Here is a 16856-nt window from a genome sequence, read left to right on the forward strand (position 1 = left end):
TAAGGAATTAAAAACTTAAAACTAAGATGAGGTGGGAAAGTCATATACCATTAATAGTTGTCAGTAATCTGTGCCTGAAATGTTAGACTTTCTCTGAGAAAGAACTCTGAGACTCTACTTCCCATTGTTTTAAATAGGAAAAATTAGAAGACATAGCAAATCTATTGAAAAATCCTACCAATTTCCTAAGTCACGTTATGGCACCTACACATAAGTTATGAACATCATTGCTCCTCGTTTTCTTCCTCATTCAACCCAGTCCCACAGGTCTTGAGTGATTGCTGTGAACACTGCACTGTGCTAGATGTCAAGGCCTTGGTGAGCATCATTGTGGGGGTGGACGTTGATGGAAAAAGATTGCATCATAAAAATTCAAAGCCATGCCACTTGCCAAATTGAGGCAAAAATGGAAAGACCTAGGATGCCAAGGAAGGGTGAGGGCATTAATAGATACTTGGGAGTATTAAAATCCATCTGATGATGTCATGAGTGAACGTGTTCCACTTTAAAACAAAACACTGCTGTTGTTCTCAGATATTGAGTTAGTATCTTTGTGCAAATATGCAGGATTTAAAGTGTTTATTGATGTATAACATGCATACAGAAATATATGCAGAGGTCATCCGTGTAAACCTCAAAGAATTATTACAAAGTGAACACACTTGTGTGACCAAGAACTAGCACCAGCTTCATTCAGGCCCCGACAATCCCTTTCTCCCTCCTTCCTCCCCAAAGGTAACCAATATCTTACCAGCAAACACTGTATATCGAGTTTGTCTTCTTATACAAGTGTTTTATTACAGGACAATTTAAACAATATACAAAATAAACAAAATAGCATAGTAGGCCCGTCACCCAACTTCAACAACTACTAATCATCTGCCTTTTATGTTTTATCCAGACTCCATCCCATTCTCACCTCACTGTATTATTCTTTTAGTCCTTTTTGTATGTGTTGGGGGGTAAGATGTACACACACTGAAAGGCACAAATCTCAATCGTACAGTTTTGGCAAATAAACATGCCCATATAACCTTCACCCCTTTAAGAATAAAGTATTTCCATCACTCCCAGAAAACTCTTTCCTGTTCCTTCCCAGGCAATTTTTTCCTTCCCCCGAGGCAACCACTGTTCTGGTTTTTTCACCATAGGTTCATCTTGGCAGAAATCAGCCCACGTGTATTGTTTTCTGTCTAGCTTGCCTCCCTCGGCACGAGGTAGATGAGACTCACCCAGCACGTGTGTGTCAGCATTTGCTCCTCAGCACGGCTGAGGGCGTTCTGCTCTGTGGATGCCCCAAAGTGGGCTCGTCTTCCTCCTGGGGACGTGCAGGTCATCTCCTGTGAACATTCTTGTACAAACACTTTTTGTATGCTGTTTAATTCCTTTATTAACATTTAAGTGACACACCTTTGCAGTTTTTAGTGGTTGATCCAGATTACAATATGCATCTTTAACATATCACAGCTGTCCTAGACTTAATAGTGCACCAGTTTAAGCAACGTAAAATATGGAAGCCTTGCTACAGAACAGTTCCATTTACCTCTGTCTGTCCTTTGTGCTATGTTGTCATAAATTTTACATCTACCCATGTTATAAATCCCACAATACAGTGTTATGATTTTTCTTTAAATAGTCATAGGTCTTTTAAAGAAGTTAAGAGAAAAATGTTTAGTATTGGGAGGGAAATGTTTTGAGGATCTGCAAATGTACTGTTTCTTCTCTAAGTTGCACTCACAGTTTTTGCATTCATCAGTCAGTCTTGCCTACAGTAATTATTACTGTGGTGTTCTAGTGGCGATTTTCTATTTCATGCTATCCAGCAGCGTTTATTATTTGGAATTATGTGAGGAATATTCCCCCCCTCCCTCTCCCTGCCTTCTACCTGTCTTTTTCTCATTCTTCCCCCCCCTTTTTTCTTTCTTCCTTTCTTATTTAATCTTCTTTATATCAGTATAGCCTCGTGGATATTTATTTTATTCTCTGGGTAATAATCCAATGCTACCATTATTTATTTTGTTGCTCCCAGTTTTCCAGCTTGAGCCATTGGGAAGTCTTTAAGATTGATTCCTTTTGACACATCTCATCATTTTCTGTGTTTTTTTTGAAAGCACTTTCCTACTTTCTGGCAATACAAGAAGCTCCAGGCTCATATTGTATTTCCCCTCCCCAGATCTAGAATTAGCCATTTCTCCAAGAAAACCTGGTTCTTTTTATTGGAGAATGATATTTAGAAACCAAAATCTGGGAGCTAGGTGTGCCCATTGATACTAGGGTGTCACTGCTTCTAGACCCTCTCAGCAGAGCTTGGAAATGTATGAATGAATATAAACTCAGGTATACACATCTACCTATCGATATATCAATCTATCAATCTATCTATCTATCTGGATAGATATATTAAAAGAGACATGGATTCATATTGATACTTCCAACTCCAATCCAGCACCACAGAGTTTATTCCAGCATTCTCCTTTTGTTTATTTGTAACTTCTTTCACCAACAGTGAGAAACTTAACTCCAGTTATCTACAATATATTTACTAATGTGTCAAGTAGTTTCAGAATCGCTAATCCATACCCTTATGAAAAACAAATTTACCACCTAGAGTACAGTGTTTCTGTACAGTACTTTAGTTTTACAGTATCCCATCAAAACACTGTCTTCCAAAGTTATTTAGGTCAGGACCTTTCATCCCCACCCCTTCTGTGTGGTTATGTCACATGCTTGTAATACAGTGAGGTTCATTTGTCACTGCATTCCATCTGAGTTCCCCAGCATCCTGATTGATTTTTAAAATTTGCAGAGTAAAATTCACTCTATGTGGTGTACAGTTCTATGGGTTTTGACAACTTTATGGTCATGTATCCACGTCCACGGTACCACACAGAGCTGTTTCTTTCACTCCCAAAATTCTCTCATACTGTCTCTTTGTAGTCAACCCCTTCCCCCATTCCATCCCTTGGCAACCACTGATCATTTTCCATCTCTGTAATGCTGTCTTTTCTAGAAAGTCATATAAATGGAATCATATACTATATAGCCTTTTGAATCTGGCTTCCTTCACTTAGAGATATGCATCCAAGATTCATCCATGTTGTTGTGTGAATCAAGAGTTTATCCTTTTTATTGCCCAGTAGTATTCTAATGTACTGATGCACCACAGTTTCTTTTCCATTCACCTGACGAAGGACATTTAGTTTGTTGCTGGCTTTTCACAATTATGAATAAAATGGCTATGAAGATTCATGCAAAGATTTTTGTTTAAACATTAGTTTTCAATTTGCTTCAGTAAATCTCTAGGAGTGGGATATCTGAGTCATATAATAAGTGTATGTTTAACTTTATAAGAACCTGCTAAACTGTTTTCCGAATACAACTATCATGCTGCATTCCCAGTTCTAGTTGCTCCTAGTCCTCACCAGCACTTGGTATTTGCAATTTTATTTTTTATTTTAGCCACCTAATAGGTGTGCGGTATCTTATTGTGGCTTCTGCTTCCTTTTTGAAAGTGAGTTCTGCTAAATACAGATCCTGTGTTGACTTTTGGGTTTTCTTTCTGCACTTGAGAGATGTCATTTTGTTGTTGATTTGTCTCTTTTGTTTTTGATAATATATCATCCATCATTCATATTATTTCTCCCTGTATGTAATGTCTTCCCCTGTATATGTGTATTTCCCTGACTGCTTTCAAGATTTTCTTTTTATCTTTGGATTTTAGCAGCTTGACTATCATGTGCCTAGGTATGGTTTTATTTTGTATTTTATTTTGTGGGTTTCCTGACTTTCTTGGATCTAAAATTTTAGATTTTTCACCAAATTTTGGAAGTTTTATGCTATTACTCATTGATTTGCCTTTCTGCTTCATTTAATTTTTTGTCTCTCCCCTCTCTGATGGGGACTCACTCATCTCACAGGTCTTAAGGCACTCTTCATTTTTCTCAAAACTTTTATGTTCTTTTCTTCAGACTGGATAATTTCTATTGCTCTATCTTCATGTTTCTTCTAATGTTTCTAATCTACCAGTAAACTCAAAAATATTTTCTGTATTTCACCTTCCTATTTGGTTCTTTTTTGTAATTTCCATTTCTCTGCTGAGTTTCTATATCTGTTCATTCATTATGAGAATATTTTTCTTTACCACCATGATCATCTATATAAAAGCTGCTTTCTCATCCTTGTCTGCTAATTGCAACACCTTGGGAATAGTTTCTACTGCCCACTTTTGGTCGTATATGGATTATATTTTCCTATTTCTTCAAATCTCATGATTTTTTAAATTATGTACTGGAAACCATGGATGATAGTTATAGAGACTCTGGATTCTATTGTATCCCTTTGAAGAGTGTTGTTATTTTTCTAGCAGGGAGTTAACTTGGCTGGACTGAAACTCCAATCCTATCTCCTTTACAACGGGCATAGCTGAAATCCTCATTCAGTTCTTTCATCTTCCAACTGCTGTTTTTACACTAGGCCCTCTGGGGCCTACCCTGCATGTGTGTTGTTCAAAGATCTGCCAATTTGGTGTGTGTGGAGGGCAGACTTTCATACATATTTTAAGATTTTCCTCTTTGTGGTTCCCTCCCTTCCAGAATTTCTCCCCCAACTTTCCAGCTACTCTGCCAGCCCCAAAATACATCCTCTAACATTACAAGTAATACTATAGCTTTTCCCCTGTCTGGGCCATGTACAGATTTTGGAATGCTTTGAGGTAAAACACTCAAGCTTGCAAATATATCCTGGTAAAATTCCCATGATTCAAGGGAAAACTCCCCTTCGGTTCTGCTTGCCTTTGGAAGAGATTTATGCATACATACATATACACATTTATTGTATGTGTATTACATATAGATACATGATTCTATATAAATATATATAATATTTCGTGCAGATTTTATCATTGTTATCTGTGACAGTGTTAGTTCAACAAGCTACTCCACTATTACTGGAAGCTAGACCTCGGTTTTGTTTCTTTTTTGCATTTTATATAAATGGAATTATAAAATATATAGCCTTTTGAATATAATTTCTTTTATGCAGCATTATGGTTGTGATATTCATCCATGTTATTGCATGTAGCTAGTGTTTGTTTATTTGTTGAAAATAATTAATGTTGTTAAATGGTCATAAAATATGCATAACATGAAATTAACCACTTTATCCATTTTTAAGTGTACAGTTCAGTGACATTCAGTACATTCACATAACTGTGTAGTGATAACCTCCAACCATCCACAGATCTATTTTCACCTTCTGCTGAAACTCTGTGCCCATTAAGCAACAACTCCCTGTTGTCCCTCCCTCTTGCCCCTGGGAACCACCATTCTCCTTTCTATTCCTATGAATTTGACTACTCTAAGTACCTTATATGAGTGGAATCATACAGTATTTTTCCTTTTGTGTCTGGCTTTACTTCACTTAGCGTAAAGTCCTCAAGGTTCATCCATGTCATAGCATGTGTCAGAATTCCATCCTTTTTAAGGGTGAATGGTATTCCACTGTGTTTTACACCACAATTTTTGTCAACTCATCCGTTTATGGACACCTGGCCTGCTTCCAGCTTCTGCTTATTTTGAATAACGCTGTTAAGAACACGGGTGTACGTATATGTCTTTATATATGTGTTCAGTTCTTTTGGGTTTATACCCATATATGGTGTTCTGAGATTCATTTTTTCACATGTGAGAGGGTTCCCCACACCTCCAACAAGCAATTCTTGGAATGCCAGCTGGTTGTCAGATAATTCAACTCAATTTGATGCTGTCAACCCAGAGATACATCAGATTCCACAGTTTAAGGGCTCAGTCCTATAAGACTGCACACCCACCCAACCTCACCTCAACTTCAGATGCCAGTTACAAGCCCAGGCTGTTACCTGTACTTCTGACTGAGTGACTGTAAACCAGAGATTCCCACAACATCCTCCTTGGGTTTGATTAATTTGCTAGAGTGGCTCACAAAACTCAGAGAAACATTTACTAGATCACCAGTTTATTATAAAAAGATATAACTCAAGAACAGCCTGATGGAAGTGGTTCAGAGGGAAAGGTATGGAGGAGGGGCACAGAGCTTTCATGCCATCTCCAGGAGCACCACTCTCCAAGCACTCCTTGTCATTGCCAATCTGGAAGCTCTCTGAAACTCATTCTATTGGGATTTTTATGGAGGCTCCCTCACGTAGGCATGATCAATTATTAACTCAGTTTCTAGCCTCTCTCCCCTCTCTGGAGGATAAGGGATAGGACTAAAAATTCCAAGCTTCTAATCGGGGCTTGGTCTTTCTGGTGACCAGCCCCCATCCAGGAGCCCACCCAGAGTTGCCTCAATAGAACAAATGATTCTCCTAGTGTTCTTATCACTTAGGAAATTACAAGGGTTTTAGGAGCTCTGTGTCAGGGATGGGGTCAAAGACAAATATTAGAACAAGAGATGCTCCTAGTGTTCTTATCATTTAGGAAATTACAAGGATTTTAGGAGCTCTGTGCCAGGAACTGGAGACAGAGATCCATAAATATATTTTCTGTTATTTCAGAACCCATAGGTAGAATTTCTAGATCATATGGTAATTCTATTTTTCATTTTTGAAGGAACTGCCATACTGTTTTCCACAGTTTTATATTCTCACCATCCAAGCACAAGGGTTCCAATTTTTCAAAATCCTTGCCAACACTTGTTATTTTCTGATTTTGTGATAGTAAAACTATTCTAATGTGTGTGAAGAGGTATCTCAATGTGGTTTTATTTTGCATTTTCCTGATACTTAGTGATGTTGAGCATCTTTTCACGTGTTTACTGGCCATTTTATGTCTTTGGAGAAATGTCTATTCAAGTCCTTTGTGCATTTTTAAATTGGGTTGTTTTTTTATTGTTGAGTTGTGGGAGTTCTTTATATATTCTAGATATTAATCCCTTATCAGATATGTGATTTGCAAATATTTTCAACCATTCTGTGGGTTGCCTTTTTACTTTGTTAATAGTATCTTGTGATACAGAAAACTTTTGCATTTTGATGAAGTCCAATTTGTTGGGTTTTTTTGTTGCTTATGTCTTTGGTGTCATATTAAAGAAATCATTGTTGGCAATGGCATTTGGACCCAATGACATGCAGCTTTTACCCTGTGTTTTCTTCTAAGGATTTTATAGCTTCAGCTCTAATATTAGATCTTTGATCCATTTTGAGTTAATTTTTGTATATGGTGTAAGGTAAGGGTCCAATCTCATTCTTTTGCATGTGGTCATCTAGTTTTCCCAGCACTATTTGTTGAAAAACTTATCCTTTCTCCAATGAATGGTCTTTGCACCCTTGTCAAAAATCATTTGACCATATATGCAAAGGTTTATTTCTGGGCTCTCTATACTATTTCATTAGTATATTGTGTGTATTTATGCCAGTACCACACTGTTTTGATTACTTTGTAGTAAGTTTTGAAATCAGGAAGTGTGACTTCTCTAAATTGTTCTTCTTTTTCTACATTCTTTTGGCTATTTAGGGTCCCTTGAGAGTCCATATGAATTTTAGGATAGATTTTTCTATTTGTGCAAAAAACATCATTGGAATTTTTACCTCCTTGAGTAAGTTGATTCTTAAGTATTTTTCTCTTTTTGAGGATATTGTAAATAAAAATGTAAAGTTTGTAAATTTCTTTTTCAGATTACTTATTATTAATGTATAGAAGAACAACTAATTTTTTCATGTTGATTTTGTGTTCCACTACTCTGCAGAATTTATCAGTTCTAAAAATTTTTTTGTGGAATTTTTAGGGGTTTCAACATATAAGATATTATTTGTAAACAAATATAATATTACTTCTTCCTTTCCAATTTGGATGCTATTGCTTTCTTTTTCTTGCCTAATTGCTTTGGCTAGAACATCTAATACCATGTTGAATAGAAATGGTGACAGTGGGCATTCTTGCCTTTTTCCTGATCTTAGAAGAAAAGCTTTCAGTCTTTCTCCCTTGAATATGATGTTCTCTGTGTATTTCTATATCTGGCTTTTATTATGTTGAAGTAGCTTCCTTTTACTCTGAGAGTTTTCTAGTGTTTTTAACATGAAAACATGTTTAGTTTTGTCAAGTCTTTTTCTGCATCCATTGAGATGATCCTGTGTTTTTTTCCCTCATTCTGTTAATGTGCTTTATTACATTGATTCATTTTCATATATTGAAACATCCTTGTATTCCAGAAATAAATCCCACTTAAAAATGATGTATAATCCTTTTAATATGCTGCTGAATCTGGTTAGTTATTATTTTATTGAGGATTTTTGTATCAATATTCATCAAAGATACTGACTTGTAGTTTTCTTTTCTCTTAGTGTCTTTGGCTTTCATATCAGGGTAGTGCTAACTCCATAGGATGACTTTAGAAGTATTCTCTCCTCTTCAACTTTTTGAAAGAGTTTGAAAAGAATTGGTGGTAGTTAATTAAAAAAAGGCTTTGGGCCCACAAATAAATTCAGCATAAAATAAATACAAATAAATATTTTTTTAAAATGTGAAAAAGACTTTTTCTTAAAAAAAAATAAAAATTAAGCAAGTACATCCCTTATCACTTTATTTCTAAAAGGGTTTTTTAACCTAATAGTAAGCAGAAACAAATCGTTAAAATTAAAATGACTCAAGTCTTAATTTCCTTCATTGCAAATTTTCTGACAGAAGTATATGGTGCCATCATGTATGACATCTTTTATGAAAAAGTGGTCATTTTTTGTGGTATTTGAGAATATTATGAATTTCCCCAGTGGCCTTTGACAATACTCTGATATGCAAAGTTATCGTTTCAACATTTATGTCTTATTATTGTCCTTACCAAATTAACAAATTCTGTCAGGTGCTAATTAATCAACTACTTTTCATATGATTCAGGTTCTCCGCCACCAACTTCCATAACCATCAGGATATTCTACAACTTCTGCAAGAGTAACAATTTTACCTTACACTGTATTTGTCTCATGTGGTTTAAAACATCCAGAAATCATTGATAAACTGACCCTGCCCAAACTAAAGCATGGTGAGTTATAAAAGATGGTCGCTGTTAAGTGGGGAGGGATTGCAGGTTGAACTTAATTTTATAAGTGGTCAATTTATTACAATATATTGTTCTATTATCTATTTCACTTCTTTTTTAAAAAAAGTGATATTTGAGGGCACTTAGATAATAAAAAGTTGAGAAGATAACGAACTGATATACTCTGTAAGCTTGAAATGTTTTCAAGCATAAGATACAATAAGAACTAAAACTAAGAAATGGCAGAGGAAATAGAGATAAGAGGATGAAATTGCAAAACTGAATCTATAATAATATCTCAATGGCTAGCGCTGTGGTGCCAAGAAGGTGGTGAAGTCAAAGAATTCGTAAAGATGATAATAGACTGCAAAGAAAAAAGACTGAAATTTTTGTAGAGAGAATTTTTACAGCGATATTACAGATAGAGAACAGGGAAGAGAAGTTGGAGTGAGAGACTATCTTCTTAAATTACTTCCACTGTAGAGAACAAAAAACCAATTTGCTGAAATCTTTATTCCCTTCTATGACCCTGTGGAAGATCAAGATTTGGCCACCCTGAAATCTATCTCTTTACCTTGGTTGTTTTCTCTGAGGGCATTTGACCTCCCCCACTAACTGCCTAAAGAATTTAAAACAAAACATCTGTTTCAGGAAGGAGTTATTATCATGATGGCTGTAAATATAATGTACAATAGATGTTACAATAGAAAAGACACCAACAAGCCCATCTTATCAGAAGTTCTGTCTCTGACCATATTCTTTGGATGGCCCTGCAAGGAGTTGCCAGACAGACATTTACATTTATAAGGGAAATCTCCATTTGTAAAGGTATCTGCCTCTCTGAATTGGGAAGAGGGGGAATGACCTCATTTCTAGAAACTTATCAATGTAAAAGGTGAGGCCTTAAATCTGCATAATAACCTCACTCTTGTTTACTGTGCTTTAGTGGTAATCTCCTGTAACTGACTCCCCCCACCCCCAACATCTTCCTTTGTCATTGGCTGAACATGATATTTAAGATGAGAATTCTGCTATTGTGTTGAGAAACGCAGTGTCCTTGCTTTCTCCCATGCATACATGTTATTAAACTTGGTATTATTTTCTCCTTCTAACCTGTCTTGTTAATTATTTGGCCAGCCATAAGAACCTTAAGGAAAAGGGCAGAGGGAGATTCTCCCTCTATCCCGACAACCCTATCTTTACGTGCAAAATCTCAGCCCTGAATGAATGTCACATTCCTCCTTTTGCATCCCCGGGGAACAGGGCAAATAAGCTCATCTGAAACCTCAGCTGCCCAGCCTGTGAAATAAGGCTGGCCATCCATTCTCACAGAGGAGCCAACTGGAGGTAGGATTTTTGCTTCTGAATTCAGCTAAACATCTTCAAAGAATTTTATCTGCCCTTCCTTATCCAGGGCTATCAGTGAAGGGCTGGCTGGCTTTTAGAGAAGACCAATTCACAGTCAGCTGAGACATTTTCTGTTGGGCTCTCTAGAGAAGGCTGTGGGGTTTGTCAGTAAGAGTTTATATCTATATGGGTTATATATTTTTATTTTATTCAGAGATTTATGAAGAAATTTACATGGTAAGTATTACTTATTATCAAGAAAAATGGTTGTGTATTCTCTGGTCATTTAAGCAAAATCCTCCTTTCAGGGTCCACCCATAGACAAAGCCCAGATTTAATCTCTGTGGGAGATCAAGATTTGGCCACCCTGAAATCTGTCTCTTTACCTTGGTTGTTTTCTCTAGGGACATTTGACCTCCCCCACTAACTGCCTAAAGAATTTGACATGGTGGCTCCTTCCTAGAACAGATCTATCATGACTGCTATAAAGATAATGTAGGATAGAGGTTACAATAGAAAAGGCACCAACAAGCCCATCTTATCGGGAGTTCTGTCTCTCTGGCCACATTCTTTGGATGGCCCTGCGAGGAGTTGCCAGACAATCATTTACAAGGGAAGTCTCCATTTGTAAAGGTATCTCCCTCTCTGTATTGGGAAGAGAGGGGGATGAGCTCATTTCTAGTGACTTATCAATGTGGAAGGTGAGGCCTTGAGCTACATAATAAACCTTACTCTTGTTTACTGTGCTTTAGTGGTAATTTCCTGTAACTGACTCCCCCCACCCCCAAAATCCTCCTTTGTCATTGGCTGAAAATGGTATTTAAGACGAGAATTTCTGCTATTGTGTTGAGAAACGCAGTGTCCCTGCTTTCTCCCATGTATACATGTTATTAAACTTGGTATTATTTTCTCCTGCTAACCTGTCTTGTTGATTATTTGGCCAGCCAGAAGAACCTTAAGGGAAAGGGCAGAGGGAGATTCTCCCTCTTCCCCCGACAGTTTTGGCGTAGTCGCCAGGAGCCACACTGGCTGGCAAGTTGCCTTCTCTGGCTGGAAGACCTGCCTTCTCCCTGGACTACTGCAGATGGTGAGATACGGGAACGCCTGACAAAAGCCGGCAAAAGGTAAGACTTCTTACCATGTCAGCCTCCCGGAATCTCTATCTGCGGAGTCCGGCGGAAGGAAATGGTGAGAATTTTTTCTCTTTCTAAATTTAGATTGGCAGGAGAAAATATTTGGGAAACTAGTTTCTTGGGCTTTTAGTGACTCTTGGTTTAAATTTGGTAGAGTACTCTTGGTTTTGATCTTGATCCCTTTTCCTCCCAGAGTAATCTCTGTCTTGTTCTGTGTCCTGAGAAAACTTGGCTTTGTGACCAGTGAGAATCTTCTCCTTGGTCTCCACCATACGGAAGGTGCATTTACCGGGGTGCACCTCGGTGGCCAGTCGAGTAGACTGGGGTTCCGAACTGTCTCTTTGTCCGGCTGTGCCAAGCTCTCAGGGGAATTTGTCATAAAGGGCCCAGTCCATAAGGGCTTTTGTCGTCTTTACCTTCGTTGCTTGTTAGTGCTGGAAAAATCCCATTCCAGTATCGCCTGCCCGGTGTCACAGATTAGCGGGTCTGTGACTGGAGGCGTCCCACACTATTGTGGGAGACCGGAGACACCATCCTTACCGCCTGTGCAACGAAGGTCTTTACTTTCTCTGAATATCTTTGGGAGTGAATTCTGTGGATCACGGGGGCTACATCATCTGCGCCCTCACCAGGGACGCCTCTTTGCGTCCATGGTAGATTTATTCTAAGCGTGGAAAGTTACCTCTGGGTCTTTCCTTAAAAAGGCTTATTGGTTCGAGTCACTATTGGAATAAATATACAAATGAAGATCCTACTCGTCAATGGCCAGACGACGGATCCTTTGAATTGGAAAAACTTCTAAATTGGGGGAAAAAAAATGTTTTGAGAGCTCTCACATAATTAGTTATTTGGTACCTAAGAAAAGGCCAAAAAAAAAGGAAGGGAAAAATTTGACTAGCCTTAAGACCTTGACTCAGGTTACAATTGAATTGAGAACATGTAAAAGTGTAAGTGTTGATAAGATTATAAAGGTTGGAATGTTTGAGCTAATTTTATATAGAGGTTACATCAACTTTGCCTGAGTATGTTTTAAAATGTCTGACTGGGAATGCTTCCATTGTCCAAAATTAGAAGACCAAGACCTATTGATAAAAATCTTAATGATAACTATGTTTAAAGGTATAAGAGGTGATAAAATTTACATGAAATTTTGTAGGAAAAAACTGATGTTATTTCTATTACAGAACTGGTTAACAAAAATAGTAATTTAAATGATGGCTAATTTTATCTGAAGTCTTATGAAGTCTTATAGGCAATCTAAATAATTATTGGGAACAAGTAAATAGTTGTGAAAAAGATAAATGTTGGATGAACTATAACAATAATTATGTGTTATGGTGGTTACAGCCTCCAAACTCTTTTTGGTGACTTTTAGAGTTTTGCTAAAATTTATGATAAAAAATTCTCTGAGTATCATCATTTCCAAATAAGATAAGATATTAGACATTGATTGCTAAATGTACGTTTGTCTACTTTTGGCTTTTCATTACAGGAAAACTAAAAGGTGTTTTGGGTCTATTGGTAAACATGTGTTTTATTAAAAGATTGTACTATAAAGTAACATGTTTCTAGAAGTTATGAAGTGTTTATAAATTTTCCAAGCCACAAGATACTAATGTAAAAAAAAGTTTATAATTGTTTAGTTTTTACTTACAAATTAAGGTGTCTAAAGGTTAAAATTTCTAATTAATATATGTGATTGTAGCTACTAAATATTAAGAAAAATATGTCTGCGTACAAGGAAAGTAAGATGTATAAAGAAGGTGCAAAGAATGGAAATATTTTGTTTGGTTAAGAAAGATAAATTTGTCCTCAAGTACTAGAAGGGAAAAGAAAGACATGGGACAAATTCTAGATGTAAAAAGAAAGTTATAGAAGGTTTGTGGAAGAGGAATTCTGGAAAAGGAGTTTTTGTATGGTCAAGTTGGCTAAGATTGAAATGAATTTAATTAAGTAAATGAGTTTTAATAGCAGAAGTAAGCTGGTGCAAAATTGAAATTTCTCGTAAAAAGATAATTTGCTTAAACTTGATAAAGAGGTTATAAAAGATTTTTCTTTACCTTTGAGTAAGTCTACCTAAAAAAAAAAAAAAAACCTGTTAAAATAATTTCCTACGTTCAAAAGACTGAGGTCTCGCTATTAAGGCTTTTTGGACTGTTAATGTTCTGTTTGCTTTGATTGTTTATATTTTTGACAAGCTCCACCAAAATTCATATCTTAAAATAAGTCTTTTTTTCTTTGAGAATTTTCAAAGGGCCCTGAAACTTCTCAAAGAAATTTGCTCTCTTCCTATAAGGAGGAAGATACTAAACTTATTAGGCTTATTCAGTATGTTAAATTACATAGAAAACATTGTCAGACAAGTGAAGATAAAACCTTCTTAGGTGGTATTATGTGGGCAAATGTTATTGATATAGGTGTTTTAAAATTGTATAACATTACTGAAATTCTGATCTGTCCTGATTATCAGTCATAATTCTGGTTATTATTATTTTAAAGTGTTGTATGTCACAAAATTAACCAAATTTCTTTGTCAGTTGCCATTTTGAGGTCTTGTTGTTTACAGACTCATTTCTTTGCTCTAATGTTTTTGCAAAATATGTTTCAACTTCAGAAAAATTCATGGAAAGGACTCTGACATTTACACTGAAGTACAGGCTTCTGATAAACTTTCTGATCATAAAACTAAACTTGGTAAGAAATTACAGAAATCTGATGGAGAGACTGATAACTTCATGAAGCTGCTAACAAAAAGATTGAGATCAAGAATGGATTACACAGGACTGAATAAACTGATAAGGATGCTTATAATTTTTATGATTTTTCATTTGAAGTATTGCTGAATTTTTAATGTTTTGTTTTTTCAGATTTAAGGAAAACTTTTTCTTGTTTCTCCTGAGCTAGCTATGACTTATAACAATTTGGTAAATGATATTTTTGTAAGTAAAATGGAAATATTTATCTTTTTCTCTCTACCTGATCCCTCCAGGATTTGGAAACTCTTAGTAAGTGAGTATTGTTGTTTTCATGGCAATATGGTTATTTGCATAAGTTCAATAAGAATCTGTTCTCCTTATAACAGGACACAATTGGAAACACTTGTTATATTACCAAGGTTGTGACTGGAACATCATATTTGCGATATAACCATATAGCTTTTGAGGAATGAAGATTGGACTTTATGGAATAAAGACACGTGGAAATATTGGCCTGGTACCTTATGTTCCAAGCAGCACTTACCAGGATAAGTAAAGAATGTCACTTGTCTGGCAGGTACAAGGAACCTTGAAATATTTGGGGGGAACCTTGGAAGAGAGGAATTCACCCAAATCTGTAGGTATTGCAGGCAAAGTCTGATGACAAAATCCTTGGCTTGGCTTTCCTGGCCTCGAGAGGCTTTTGAAGTTCAATGTGAGATTCCTTACAAAAAGTTCCAGCAAAGCAGATTTAAAAGAGCCTATGTGATCAATTGCTATTCTTGCTGTACTTATGTAAATAATTGGTCCAACTCTATTGAAACTAGACTTATTTTGCAAACTAGTTAGTTTTAATTTGGCTATCTTTGATAAAAATGAGGGTGATTTTAGAGAAAAAAAATTATGTTTCAGTAAAAACTATAGTATACATTTGCGGATATTAGATCCTAGTTTTGTTAATTGTCTTTTGAGGTTTTTGTTTTATATCTGTTGACTGGACTGGATCCTGATTTCTTCTAGTTTCCTAAAATATCTGGCTACAGATGTCCAAACTAACGTTTTTGATTTTTTCCATCATTTTCATTTGAAATCACTAAAAACTGAACCTGCCCTTTTTCCTGAAGCCTTACAAACTAAAGCTGATGGACTTGATACAAACTTAAGAGATTACTTGATGACATCATCAGAGACATTTTAAACTGCAAAAGATGCTTTGACGCTGACATCTAAAATTCTTCTTCACTGGCTGTCCTCTGAACTCAAAAACTGTTTTACGACTTGCTCTAACCATTAACCTTGTTTTTCTTTTGTTTACATAGAAATGCTTCTATTAAATACTTGATTGCTTGCTTCCATAATATAGGCGTAACCTTGAGAGCCCACCTGCATCACCACCTTCCAAAATGAACTTAATTGAACTGATCTATTATCAGGACTAAGAAATGTGTTCAGTGAGATGAAACAATCTACCAACACAGCTTCTGGACTATGAAACTTCTTTAAGTTTCAAAAGGACTGTGAAACTTTTAGTTTCAAAGGCGGGACTGTGGGAGATCAAGATTTGGCCACCCTGAAATCTATCTCTTTACCTTGGTTGTTTTCTCTAGGGACATTTGACCTCCCCCACTAACTGCCTAAAGAATTTGACATGGTGGCTCCTTCCTAGAACAGATCTATCATGACTGCTATAAAGATAATGTAGGATAGAGGTTACAATAGAAAAGGCACCAACAAGCCCATCTTATCGGGAGTTCTGTCTCTCTGGCCACATTCTTTGGATGGCCCTGCAAGGAGTTGCCAGACAATCATTTACAAGGGAAGTCTCCATTTGTAAAGGTATCTCCCTCTCTGTATTGGGAAGAGAGGGGGATGAGCTCATTTCTAGTGACTTATCAATGTGGAAGGTGAGGCCTTGAGCTACATAATAAACCTTACTCTTGTTTACTGTGCTTTAGTGGTAATTTCCTGTAACTGACTCTCCCCACCCCCAACATCCTCCTTTGTCATTGGCTGAAAATGGTATTTAAGACGAGAATTTCTGCTATTGTGTTGAGAAACGCAGTGTCCCTGCTTTCTCCCATGTATACATGTTATTAAACTTGGTATTATTTTCTCCTGCTAACCTGTCTTGTTGATTATTTGGCCAGCCAGAAGAACCTTAAGGGAAAGGGCAGAGAGAGATTCTCCCTCTTCCCCCGACATCTCCAAGCGTCTGCCAGGCATTCTGTGGTCAGTGGGAAGCTCTCAAGTTGGCAGCCTGTTCTCTTGTGTCCTTTGCTGGTACTTAATCTTCCATCTCTTCAAGGTACAACTAGACAGAGGCTCAAAGGACTTGACATTGGAGAAATGTACTTTACATTCTCTTTCGACTTCTACACTTTTCCAAAAGACTCTCAGCATTTCCAGTAATTGTGCAGCAGTTTACCCAACACTAAGATTCTCACTATAAAAATTAAAATAAATAAATTTTGAAAAGGAAAAAGTGATCTTTGCAATTTGTACAGAATCTGTATAATGGGTGCATCCTTATAAATGGAGGAAAAATAACAAATTTAACTATTTTGATTAGTTAACACAGTAAGTAATATACTTTATATATTACTGATTTTGAGATTATTTGTATTTAAAAATACTGCTTCAAATCCCTAAATTATTGTAAGTGGTAGAGTCT

General features: G+C 36.5%; 1 protein-coding gene and 1 long non-coding RNA gene across 3 annotated transcripts in view; both read left to right on the plus strand.

Moving 5' to 3' along the window:
• LOC101390292 (ral-GDS-related protein-like) overlaps positions 1–16856 on the plus strand; it is a 256999-nt gene that overhangs the window by 192211 nt on the left and 47932 nt on the right. The window contains exons 29-30 of one of the 2 annotated variants that reach the window (XM_087428276.1): positions 260–7572; positions 8868–9012. The gene's annotated coding sequence lies outside the window, so the exon portion shown is untranslated. Of the gene's footprint in view, positions 1–5; positions 7573–8867; positions 9013–16856 lie in introns of those variants that run through there. The other variant, XM_087428275.1, reaches the window with a different exon arrangement.
• LOC147911283 (uncharacterized) lies at positions 9008–15567 on the plus strand. Its single transcript, XR_015551324.1, has 2 exons — positions 9008–10356; positions 11301–15567. It is a non-coding gene; the product is annotated as an uncharacterized LOC147911283 (long non-coding RNA).

This window comes from Ceratotherium simum, unplaced genomic scaffold, assembly GCF_057802395.1.
Source record: "Ceratotherium simum simum isolate JZ-2026a unplaced genomic scaffold, ASM5780239v1 HiC_scaffold_44, whole genome shotgun sequence".
In the NCBI taxonomy this organism is placed as follows: Eukaryota; Metazoa; Chordata; class Mammalia; order Perissodactyla; family Rhinocerotidae; genus Ceratotherium; species Ceratotherium simum.